The following is a 12,303-nucleotide window of genomic DNA, read 5'->3' as shown; positions in this document are numbered from 1 at the left end:
GGCCACAGATATTACCTCAAGTCCTTTATGGGACATTTTAAGAACATGGTTGCTTATTCTGGAAAAAGTCAGGTGGTTTTAAAATTGAGTATATCCAAAAGATAGGGACTTTGAGAGCAGATGAAGGACTACACAACGTAAATTGTAATTAGATTATAATTACTCAATTTGCTTTTGAATACTGAACCCTCTCTTTGAGCTTCAGACAGATGTCACCACAGATGCAACCCATAACAATAGGAGTTTGCACTATCTGCTGGGATGCTGGGTGTACAGTCTTCAGCTATGCTGGATTAAATTGTTAATAAAGGGTGCTGCTGAAAACTGTTAGGAAGAATGATGAAAACAAGGGTCAATCATGGGAAGGTTCCCATGAATTAGTGCATCCAAGATAGTGTTGGGATTGCAAAGCACTGGTGAATAACTGGTCTTGGGTTATGTGCAGTTCTCAATAGGGATGACATTTTTTTAAAAGATGTATTTAATTTTTGTTTATTTATGTTTGTGTCTGTGTTAATTCATGTGTATTGCATGCATGTGGGTGTGGCAGAAACCAGATGATGATGTCTTATCTCTTGGAGCTGGAGTTATGGGCGGTTGTGAGTTTCCTGATGCAGGTGCTTGGAACCCAACCTGAGCATTCTAAAAAGCCATGTCTCCAGCCCCAGTGATGAATTTTCTTTTGAAGAAAAATTTCTCCTGTTCAAACTAGTCTTTGTCTTTTATTTGATTACCAGCAGATTCAGAATATAGATACTGGCTGCTCAGGGGTTCACCATGTTATTACAACGGGCTCGTAGCAGAAGCCAGGGCCAAGGCCACTTGTCTTAGCTTCAGGCCACACTGCTTCTTCCTGGGAATCAAGTCTAGTCAGCAAATCAATTAACTGTGCACATGTGTTTTTAATCAAACAGACTGATCTTTTGACTTGTTAATTAAAAAATCAAAGAGATTAAACCAGCTCTTCATGAAAACATAGGTGAAGAAGAACTTATTTATTTTTGCCCCAGACTCTCAATTTTGGCCATATGGAAGTCAATCCTTGGTGTAGCACAAGGCACCACTGGATCTATTCAAACCTTTCCAAAGTGATCAGGGCTGGCAGCATCATTTTCAGAGGTGTAGGACAATGTGCCCAGATTGATGGGGTAGTTCCAACTTGCAGGCAAACCCGCAGTACATGAACATCTTTTTCCTCAGCTGGAAACTTGGAAGTATTTTCCTGAATGCTTAAGAAACTTGGTCCTTGGCTTTCCTCTCTGATCAACATTGTTCTTTTTAAACAGGAATCCTTACCCTACCTCATTCCCATTCACTGTCCTTCTTCCTCCAGACCTTGACAATGGTATTCTTGCCCCATCGCTTCCCTACTCCCAGCCCTGCTCATCGGTTTGCGAAAAGGCCTGATCCCTGTGCAGCTTGTCACTCAGGAACCTGTTCTAGTGTTAAGGCTGGGGAGAATTCACTTTTTCTTAGTCATTTGCACACATGTCCCCAGGCCATGACCTTCAGGTGGAATGATGAGAGGTGAGAAAGACAGAGAGACATGATCTAGTCATCTATCCACTGAACTTCCACACAAATGTCAGAGCTTAGCTAGGAAAGGCTGCTTATCCTTTCTGTGGGGGCCTCCTGCCTAAAAGTCTCTCAGTGCCCTCTAGAGTCTAGGGCAGTGGTTTCTCAACCTTCCTAATGTTGCGACCTCAGGTGGTGACCCCCAACCATAAAACTGCTTTGTTGCTACTTCATAACTGTAATTCTGCTACTGTCATTTATTGTAACTTAAACATCTAATATACAGGATATCTGATAGGTGACCCCAAAGGGGTCACAACTCACAGATTAAGAACCACTTCTTTAGAGTCTAGAGAATTCTTTCCTCTCCTCACTGAAGTTTTCATATCATAGACCCAACACTTCCGCTCTCCTGGCCTTTTCCTGCCGGAAAGAGCTGCCCCTCACAGTGTGCTCTACTTGCTCACAGCCCAAGTCACTCACTCATCCTTCAGAGCACTGGCCCTCTTCCGGCTTCTCCTTCTGATCGTGTTTTCTATCTCATCCTCCTACACTCTGTCTCTCTTTCTCCGACTTGTCTCAGAGGACTGTTCTACGCTAGACCATCTTGTCTGGCCCTATTTGTAAACCGTAGCCTGAGTCTCAGGTGATGGCAAGGCTAGAGATGAGGCCACCGGGCATGAACAGCACTGAAAGAGACTTGCAAGGGTAAGGAAAGGAGGGACCCAAGGGCTCAGACCAGATGCAGCAAAATGAAACTAATGCTTACAGTGAGGCTTCACCTTCTAGTTTCTGTCCTGCTCCAACTTCAGATAGAGTATTTATATAGCTATGTATGTTACAAATCATGTCTCTAGCCGGGCAGGATGATGATATCTGTGAGTTTGAGCCTAGCCTGGTCTACATAGCAAGTTTTAGGCTAGCCAGGGCTACATAGTGAGATCCTGTTTCAAAAGAAAGCCTGTAAAAAGTCTGATATAGTGAGTAAAACATAACTGACATTCAGTAAGTTATTAATATTATATTGTTGCTTTTCAAGAGCTAAAGTGACTTCAATCAATAATAAGGGAATTGGTTTGGAACAAGGGAGTGAGATTCCTTTTAGAGAAGCAGAAACGGTTTTTGATAAAATTCTGTGTTATTTATGATTTACAAATTATTCCAGTCAGTTGTGAGGGATGTCACAACTTATTATGGTCACCAGTTTTGAAACTTGAGCATATTAGTGTAAAGACCTGAATTCCATGTGAGCCACACACTACTCTTGGAAACCTTGGTAGTCTGGTTTTCTAATCTGCAAAGTGAAGGTTCAAAGAAGCCAAGCATCCAGAGTTCTTTCTGGTTCAAGTGAGATATGACATTGCATGCAAAGCTCCCTCACCACACAGCACACAGCACACAGTAACCATTGCATAATGATCTCCCTAGTTAGAATTTTGTGAAAACGAGAGTGGATTCAAGTTCAGCCGTATAAAAGTATCATTTTGTCTACTTGCCTTATGATTTACTTTCCTAATTGACAAAGAAAAGGACACAGTTGAACTGCTCAGCTGGGACTGTGCAACTGTGACTAACTCAGCTCTTATGTAGAGAGCACAGGGAAAGGTCACCCATCACTACGGTTGGTCTCATCAACCAACTGACCTCTCCTGATCAGATATCTGACTCTTTCAAAAGCCCACAGACAATGTTCCATGCTGTGGTTGCTCATTAATTCATAAGGCAGTTCATCAAACACTAGATACATTTCATTAGCGTATGAGGAATATTTTTTGCCATTAAGGAAGATTATAGAAGTCGTTTCTGGAGTGGTGGGTAGACTAATTCATGAAGGACAGTTTTCTATTCCCATGATCAGGGACTTCAGGTCTATGCTGACTCAGTCAGGCAGTATCTGCGGAGCCATGGTCTCTCTTCAGGCTCTGAGCTCTGGGTGCAGGAAGTCAAAGCCGAACCATGGTGTTCACAGCTGAACATGAGGCTCTCTTGGTAGCTGAATAAATATTTGTAGAGCCGCCTGGGAAATAAGCCTATACTTATTCTAAGTGTTGTTAGAGACCTTAGAACACCTTGCCCTAAGAGAGCAGGGAAGAAATGATAACTTTGGCAGTGACAGGTTTATGGTCTGCAGAAATCTCTCCTGTGCTTCCAGAATCCTCTGTGCAGATTCCCTAGAGACTAGTGACATCTGCTGAGAATAACTGTCACTGATTCCCAGGAAAGCACACCGTGATGTGGGCGAACCTGACTCAACAGCTGCCCTTGGTGCTTTTTCAAACATCTGAAACCCAGGAAATGTGAAATGGGATACTTTCCGATCCAGTGTGCTCAGTGGTTGAGGCAGAGTGGGGAGGAATTTGATTACAGCCCATCCAAGGCCCTAAACAAACACACCATCAGAAAAGCCAAGTGTGGGACAGCATCTCAGAGTGTATGTGTCCTCTGTAAACTCTGCCACAGTGGTGTTTATGAGCCTGAACTGCTCTGCCCAGAACATGAAGCTTGACTGTCTTATTACAAAGGACATTTTGTAGGTTACACTGGAAAACTGTTTAATTTTCAAACATTCCTATATTGTATATAAGTCCATGCCTCTCATCCCTTCTCTGGCCTCCAGCTTCCCCTTGACTTTATTTAGTACCACCTATCATCTCTTCAACGTCCTCAGCCTGCCCCTGATGGGGACTTTCCTCAGAAATGCTTGGCCCTCAGAGATCTTTCAGGGTTTAATGAAGATGATACTGCTTGTCTCCCCCAACTGTTTGCCGAGTCCAGGGACCGAGTCTATCTCATTGTCTCTTATTATTTATCTTCGTTGGGTGCTGGCTTAGATGCTTGGAGAACTGTCTGAGAGGAAGCTGTTCATCAACATCAGAGGCCCATGTGCCCATGCTTTGGTCTCCTCCTTGGCCTCTGAAGTTATGGAGGAAGCTGTGCCAGGTGTTGGTACCAAGACAGGGGATGCACATGCCACACGCTCCCATAACTGAGCTCATTGAGCACATAGAACAAGATGGGGTTCAAGTGACCCAGCAGAGTCCTACTGTGTAATTCAGGCCTAAAGTCACTGGAGAACATGAGGCTGGGAATTATGGAAGCCAAGTACAGAAAGAACCAGTCTTCTGCCCTGTCAGAAAAATCCAACTTGAGGGAAATGAGTGACTCTAGTCCACAATCTGAGGCAGGAGAAATGGTGTGGACATTAAGGTCTTGGTGTACAGCACCAAAAGGAAGGCACAGAGGATAACTGTGAATAGTTTGCTCTGATTTGTCATGGCCCAAAGTCTTTATAAGTATTTAATTTAAAAGAAAAACGAAACAGCCTTCCAACTTCACAGTGGCTGTTGAATTCTTGACCCTGTAATTTGACAGAGACCTTTTCAGCACCTGGAGAAATTAAAAGCGGATTTAAGGAAAGTGACTCAGAGCCCTTCTCCAAGTCCTGGAAAGACTCAGAGGAGAGGGTCCTCCAGAGAGAAGAGTGGGGTGAATTCTGAACTTTCTTGAGCAAAGCAGACCCAATGTTAAATTCTCATTGCAGGACTGAGAAGAAAAGGATGATGGGAGAAAATGATTTAGCTGTGGGCTATAGGACAGTGTGGGGTTTTCAAGAAAACTTACTCTGGGCAAATGCCTTTGGTTTACTGTAGGGAAAATAAACTCTTAAAATTAAAGCTTATTTAGAACAAGCAAGTGAAGGATTTGGAAGCTGTTTTAAGTGATTCCTATGGTGTTGGAGTGCAGGGTGTCTCATGCCCTTCATGGATACCCCATGCAACATGCCTTTAGCATGCCTACAGTCTTCTAGTCCTCCTGTCCCATCCTTCATCTGACCTTCTCATCTATCCCCCTCTGCCTCCCAAGTCATTTTCTACCCACTAGAAGCCTCTTTGGGCCTCTGTTGAAGTCTCTTGTGCAGGGGGCCTTGCTCCATTGGGAACCTAATGGTTTATCAGAAAAGAAATTAACACAATTCTACCAGAGGCTGCTACTGGTGCCTCTCTGGGAAGGCATCTATGTCTTTTTTCCCTTCTCCCTCTCAAACTTTTTCCCTCTTTCCTTTTTCTTTCATTCTTCTCTTTTGTATTTCTGGGGACTGAAGCTACCCCTTGATAAGCACGTGCTCTACCACTGAGCTAAAACTTCAATCATCTTCTTCATTTTGAGATAGGATCTCATAAGTTGCCCAGGCTGGTCTTGAACCTATGATCCTCCTGCTGCAGCCTCCTGAGTAGCCAGGATTGCACAACTACGTTAGCAGGCCTGGCCAACCTTGTATCTCAACAGGAGTTCTTTGGAAGTTTATTTGGAAAGCACAAGGATGGATTTATCTTACAAGTGTCATAGCTCATTCATGGTACAGTTGTCTCTGAACGGAGGAAGAGGGTAGGACGGCCTGGAATTCCCTAAAGCACTGAGGTAGCCACCTCCTCCTTTTATTGACAGGCTCCTCACCTGAAGTGAAGCCCAATGCTTCTACATTTCCTTCTTTGCTTATGCTGTGTACTTGCTATTTCTCCTTACCACTCTAGACAGAGCTTAACCGTGATGTCCACATCTATCTTTCAAAAAAAAAAAAACATTTCAATGTATTTTTAGGAATCTTTGAACACTGACTATGTTCAGGCATTTTTTTTCTGAGCCCTTTAGGTTTTTTTAACTAATTTAGCTTCTAGAACTCTCAGAGGTAGGAAATTCTATATCCACTTTAAAGATAAGATACTAAGTTGTAAAACTATGTCTAAGGTCACAGGTAAGTGAACGGCTAAGCTAGAATAGAAACCCAGGCTGACTATCCCCCGGCAACTGCATTGTGCCCATGACATAGGCTATATCACCAGTACCTACTCTATCACCTAGGAGTCAGTCACTGTTTCTGGTTTTCCTTTCTTCTCTTTTGTTAGCATTCTGAACCCACCCCTGCGGCTGCCCAGTGTCCTGATGTCATTTTATGTAAAAGCCTCTAAGAAAAAACCTCTCCCCCGCCATGAGGTGTGCACACCTCTGCTCCCCCCTTGTCTCTCTCCTCCTCTGTCCCTCTTTGCCTATCTTTCTCTCTTTCTATTATAATAATAGAAGCCACTTCACATGGATGCAGTGCCTGGGGTGTGAGTGACTTCCATGTGCAGTAGCCCACCACCGAATCTACATGACGTCTCTGTCTCTCATGGGCTATGGGGCACCTTGGCGAGGCCAGCCAGGGCCTCCTGCCACTGTATCATAAAGTCTTTGGTGGTGAATTTTCCAAGTCCACTCAGCTGGGTCATAATACTCAGATATTTGGTCAAAAAATTATTCTGAAATTTGTCTGTAAGGGAGCATTTGGAAGAAATTTACATAGATGTGTATTGTCCTATCATAAGGGTGTGACTCAGGCAATCATTTATTTGCAGGTCCACACAAAACAAAAAGCAAGTATTTCCAGTCACTGTCTTCTCTCTTCAGTGGCAACAACAGCTCCTCCAGGCCTTCCAGCTGTGTGTTTGGAGTTGGATGGTATTTCTCTCCTGTGTCTCCAGATTGTATGGACTTCTCCATCAGATTATGTACTCATGAAGTATATACTCCAATATACTGCCAATTGGTTCTGTTGCTCTGGAAAACTGACTCAGTGAACCTTTTTGGCTTATAAGTTCCTGAAGGTTAAGTTCTAGGACCTCTTCTTTCCCAGTCTGAATTTTGTTTGTTTTCTAAGGAAAATTTTTCTAATAACTATCTGCACCTAATAACCATCTGCATGCCAATAATGTCTCTTGGATTCACAGTCTAGCTCAAAAGTTTCTACAGTGCCCTGGGCTCATATAGCTAGTTGAATGCTTGAATGTACACTTGCATATCTCAGGGATAACTGGATGCAACATGCACAAAAGCAGATTCATGACCCCGGTTCTCTTCAGGGTTCCCTGTGTCTATGAAATATCCCTCTGTGTCTGGAAGACCGGAAATACTCTTAACTGCCCTTATCTCTGTTCCTAATCCACCAGCATGCCCTTCCAGTGCCACTACAGAAAGGTCTCCTAGGTTTACTTCTCTCTGGAATCACACCCTCCTCTACTCTGCTATGAGGAGCTCCTTCTTGACTCCTCTGGGGTGACCTGCAGTCACAGTGATCTTCCAAACCTGCCAAGCCCATCAAGTCACTCAGGGCCAGGTTCCCCTGAAAACATTCCGATCTTATCAAGACCACAGGGTGGCTCCCAGGACTCCACATGGCTTCCTCCCGCACCAGTTACTCTTGCTGTCTACGCTACAGCGACTCTGACATCTTCAGTTTCTCAAAGTGCTTCCCTCCTACCATATAAGTCCTTTCCAAATACTGCTTAAAATTTATTATTTTAGTTTTTTAAAATCTAGAACATTCTTCCAAAGTCTTAGTTACCACACCAAGGGGCACTTTCCAGGGAGATTTTAGATGTCCTTCTAAGAGGCTAATCAGGTTCCTTTATCTTACAAGATCATAATATTTATCTAAATTAATATGAACACTGACAGATACAATGTATTGAGTGTTAAAGTTCAAGCATCAACCACAGTGCTAATGATTGCACAATCACGATATTTAAATATCATCTAACTAAATTTACAACAACATCTGAGAGACAGGCAATAGCATCCTTGCTATTTTGTAGGAAGAACAGAATAGCCCAAGTGATGTGCTGAGTGTACTTTCAGTTCTGTGATCATTTAATTCTGAACAGTTGGATTTTCCCACAGGGCTTTGGGTTTGGAGTGAGCTAAGGCCAGATCTGTTACTGATCAGTCCTGTTAGAAGCCAGCTTGGCATGTAAAATGTGCCCACTATGTACCTGCTGATTGGGATAATGAGTATTTGAATGAGTAATGAAGTAGGACACATTTTCATATGGAAACTAACTGGGTTTTCCTTTTGTTCTGCAGTCCAAATCAGTCACCTATGAGATTGTTTACAAAATTCTGGACAGATGCTTGCAAATGAGAAAAATGGCATTCATAGTCCTGGAGATGGTGTAGAGCATCCTCCAGTCTTCATTTTGATGACCATCTGTTCCACTTCCAAATGAGGCACCAATTCAGTTTAACTCACAGTTAAAGATGAGAGGGGTCCCCCCACCCTTCTAGTCTTCTGGGGCTCTTAGAAGGGAAGAATAGAGGAACTCACACTCACAATGACACACGGATATGTGCATCTTGTATTAGATAAGTCTAAAACTGCAGTTTTTCAAGAAGTCTCAATTTCCTGAATCTAAACATGAGAGGGCTATTTCTTACTTGTGTAACAGCCTGTTGTGGTTGTAATGCTAGCCCAGATACTTTTTCCTTTGGTGATTCAGGAATCCAGCTTCCTCTTGCTGGGGCTCCCAAATACTGCTGCCCCAATTCTCCCACTGTGTAACAAAAGGGCCTGGGAAAGTGTGTTTGCTTCCTCAAAACTCTGGCCCCAAATTAAGTACATGATCTCTACTTACTTCTCTTTGTTAGAAAGACCAGCTCTAAAGACTTCTAGGGAAGGCTAGAAAATGCTATTTGTCAGTCCAGAAAGAAAATAGAAAGGGAAACTAGTTGAGTGAATTTCTGGGTGTCTGCTCCACCCAATCAAGCAAGGCAAAAGAATGCCTGAAATCAGCGCACAGAACATTGGAAGGTGGACTGGGGAGCTCTTGAGTAACTTACAACATCTAAAAGGACTGTGGTTAAGGAAAAAATAGGGAAGTTCTTGATAGGAAAAAGTAACATGCAACAGTCATAACTAAAGGAACTGAGGTTGATGCCAAGAGAGATGAGGACAGGAAGGAGTGAGGGCAGGAAGAGGTGAGTCCAGGGAGGGAGGGAGGGTGGGAAAGGACTGAAGACAGGAAGGGCGGAAGGAGGGAAAAGGGAAGTCAGCCTTTGTATGTGTCAGAGTCAAACAGAAATTATTTTAATACTCTTTTTGTCTTGCTTTTTCCTTCCTTCCTTTTCTAAGTAATTAAATAACCAACAGATCCAACCCTTCACCACAAGTATCTTAGCCCCTAATGTGAAGATATGAAATAATTAGAGGATTTGCTGTGTAAGGGGTTTAATGCCATAGACAACTTCTGTTTTCAAGACTGAGCTAATTATAGAGGATGAGGCTGAACAAAGGGAAGGCATGCAATTAGCAGCGTAGTGCTTCCTGCAAGGCAGCTTGGTCCAGGAGCTTTGCTGAACTGTGTCTGTATTAGACCAACAGTCATCTGGGGTTCATCTTTTAGAAGAATCCTTTGAAGACTTTAGAAACTCCAGATTTGGCCATCTTGTACTTCACTGTGGTGATGGATTGTAGGACTTTAAAATCTATCCCAATGCGAGAGGGCGAATAGAAGGCTCATATGGAGAAGCCTGGTGTTTGGGTGCTCTCCTACTCCGTGGCTTGGTGATGTATTCAGTGAGCTCTTTCTTGCATTGTCTAGAGGTAACAAAGCATATGAAAGCCCTCAGCACAGAGCTGGGGCTGTATTCAAAACTGACTTTTAATCTTAGATCGATTTCCTTCTCTTCCTCACTTTTCCTTTCTTTTATCAAGATTTTATTCAAATAAAAACCCTTAAGACTTTCAGAATGCTACAAGGACGGCTTAGATCCAGATGACTGTGTCTCCTCTCAACCCTCTGAAGCCCAATAAAGGGCATTACCACATCAGTGGTGCTCTAGCTGAGCAGTGTCAGGGATAAGGAAGTACCTGGGCTGTCTGATCCCAGGGCAGCATCCCTGGAGGGCTTACTCAACTCTTTCCTTCCAAAGAGAATGAACTGCATGCCACCACAACGCAATGTGTTTTTGGCGGTCTGAGTGTGAGTGTGGATGGGGCAGTATTCTGCTTGCAAACAAGATCTTAAATGCAAAAGACAATCCCCTGCTTTGTAAACACTAAAGCTTCCGTAAAGAGTCCTTTAAAAGTTCGTACTTTTCCCTGGATTTTGCTGGCAGAAATTAGCAGTTGATATGAAAAGTTAAGAGTTCAAAAGCTGCCCAATATTACTCATTATTCATTGGAAAATATTGTGGGCTGCCCTTCCTCGTCTTCAGTGCAGCTCAGTATGAGTTGAAAAGAAGAAAACCCTTCCCTCCCAAACAGGCATTAGGATGGCATTATCATATCAATAGCCCACATGCAATGTTCTTGATAAAACCCTCACCATCTAGAGGCATGTGATAAAATGTGAGAGTTTGATTTGGGTAAACAAATCAAAGGCATTTTCAGTCAAGCTACTTAATCTGTTTAAGGCACTGCCAGGAATATAAACATCAGAGGAGCCAAGCATTGAGGCAGCTTGGGGTAGGAAAAAAATCTCTGAAGATTGCTCCTTTTTCCTAATTTACTATAATCTAGCCACATTGGCCTTCATTCAGTGCTGGGAGGCAGCCAGGACTAAGACTTCTGGTTTTAACAACCCTATGATTTATCCTTGGTCCTCTTTGCAGATACCTCTTGGAATGGGCAGGGCAGAATCAGTTCTATACAGCAGTAACAAAAGCTCCCTCACCAGGCTAGTTTGATACAGTTGATCATGTTGTTCACTGTGGATTGCTGGGGCCCTTTGAGCCACAGAGGCAGCAATTGACAGAGTAATCACATCTTGAGTCAGAGCAGCAGACAGGTTGCCCCAGGGAATGGCATCTATGATGCCTACTGAAAGTGAGGTGCTTGGCAACAGTTCTCTGGGCTCTCACACCTCTGCTGGCTTCCTGTTCTACAACAGGGTGTAGTCACTGACAGCCTGAGCACGTGTGTTTCTTTCTGGTGTTTGTCACAGTTAGTAGTCGTCTTATTGGTTTGTTTAGTTTTGTTTTTAGTTGCTTTCCATTGGCCTCTTAGATCCCTACAAGGAAAGACAGTGTTGGCAGCTGGACTCTGTGCTCACTCAATCTGCCTTGTGTATTTAAATACCGAACACATTGGTTTAAATGTGGAGAATCCTATGGCTATAACAGCACAAATGTCAGTTGACATCTGACCTTTGGGGTGCATGCTGACTCCATTTTACCACGCCCCATCTTACCTCTGGCCTTGAGATGACAGGGCAGAGACAGAAATTGACTGGGCATGCCGTCAAGAAGAAAAGGGTCAAAACCCACTCACTAAAGCATCATGGAAGTCAGAAAGGGTAGTAGAAACCAATATAGCTGGTGGAAATTGCTTTGAACAAAGAGGAAGGACCGAGGTGTACTGGCATGTTGTTGTGTTTGATTTTGGAGCATCAGCTTGCTGGGAAGGAAGTCAGTACTATCTCCCACCTTGCACTGGCAGCTGTCCACATGGTCCAGCTGCCACTTAGAAGGCATTTGGAGATAGATGATCAGTTCATGGATAAGGAAATTGTAGTTTAGACAGGACACACGATCAGTCACTACAGGTCATAGGACGGTGACGGGTAAGAAGCAAGCAGAATCTAGTGTTCTTTTGAGAGGACTGTGCTCTTTTCCCAAACCACACTGCAGAATGTTTATAAGCAATTTTATCATCTTATGCTATTTAGGGCAAATCACATACAAGGGTGTTTTCCTTCTTATTCCTTTCAGAAAAATATTTTAACAATTGTTTACATTTTATATATTTTTAATAACCCCACCATCATTCATTTTTATATACAAATTTCTTATGTTCAACTGAAATAAAAAGTGACTGAAATACAATTGCCTTGTGAGGCAAGGTTATTTCAGCAAAGATTCAAGAACCAATTAGCAATGGCCTTGGAGGGATGGATTTTAAATAGAAATTGTCTCAGGTCACCTGAAGGAAATCCATGGTCTGAAAGAGTTCATTTTTAAGGAGGCCATTTACTACAA

At 43.0% G+C, this 12,303-nt stretch overlaps 1 protein-coding gene across 7 annotated transcripts in view; it reads right to left on the bottom strand.

Annotated features, from left to right (window-relative positions):
- B3galt1 (beta-1,3-galactosyltransferase 1) overlaps positions 1-12,303 on the bottom strand; it is a 567,531-nt gene that overhangs the window by 36,744 nt on the left and 518,484 nt on the right. The window lies entirely within an intron of this gene.

This window comes from Peromyscus maniculatus, chromosome 4, assembly GCF_049852395.1.
Source record: "Peromyscus maniculatus bairdii isolate BWxNUB_F1_BW_parent chromosome 4, HU_Pman_BW_mat_3.1, whole genome shotgun sequence".
NCBI classification, from domain to species: Eukaryota; Metazoa; Chordata; class Mammalia; order Rodentia; family Cricetidae; genus Peromyscus; species Peromyscus maniculatus.
This window is presented reverse-complemented; position numbering and strand designations above follow the sequence as displayed.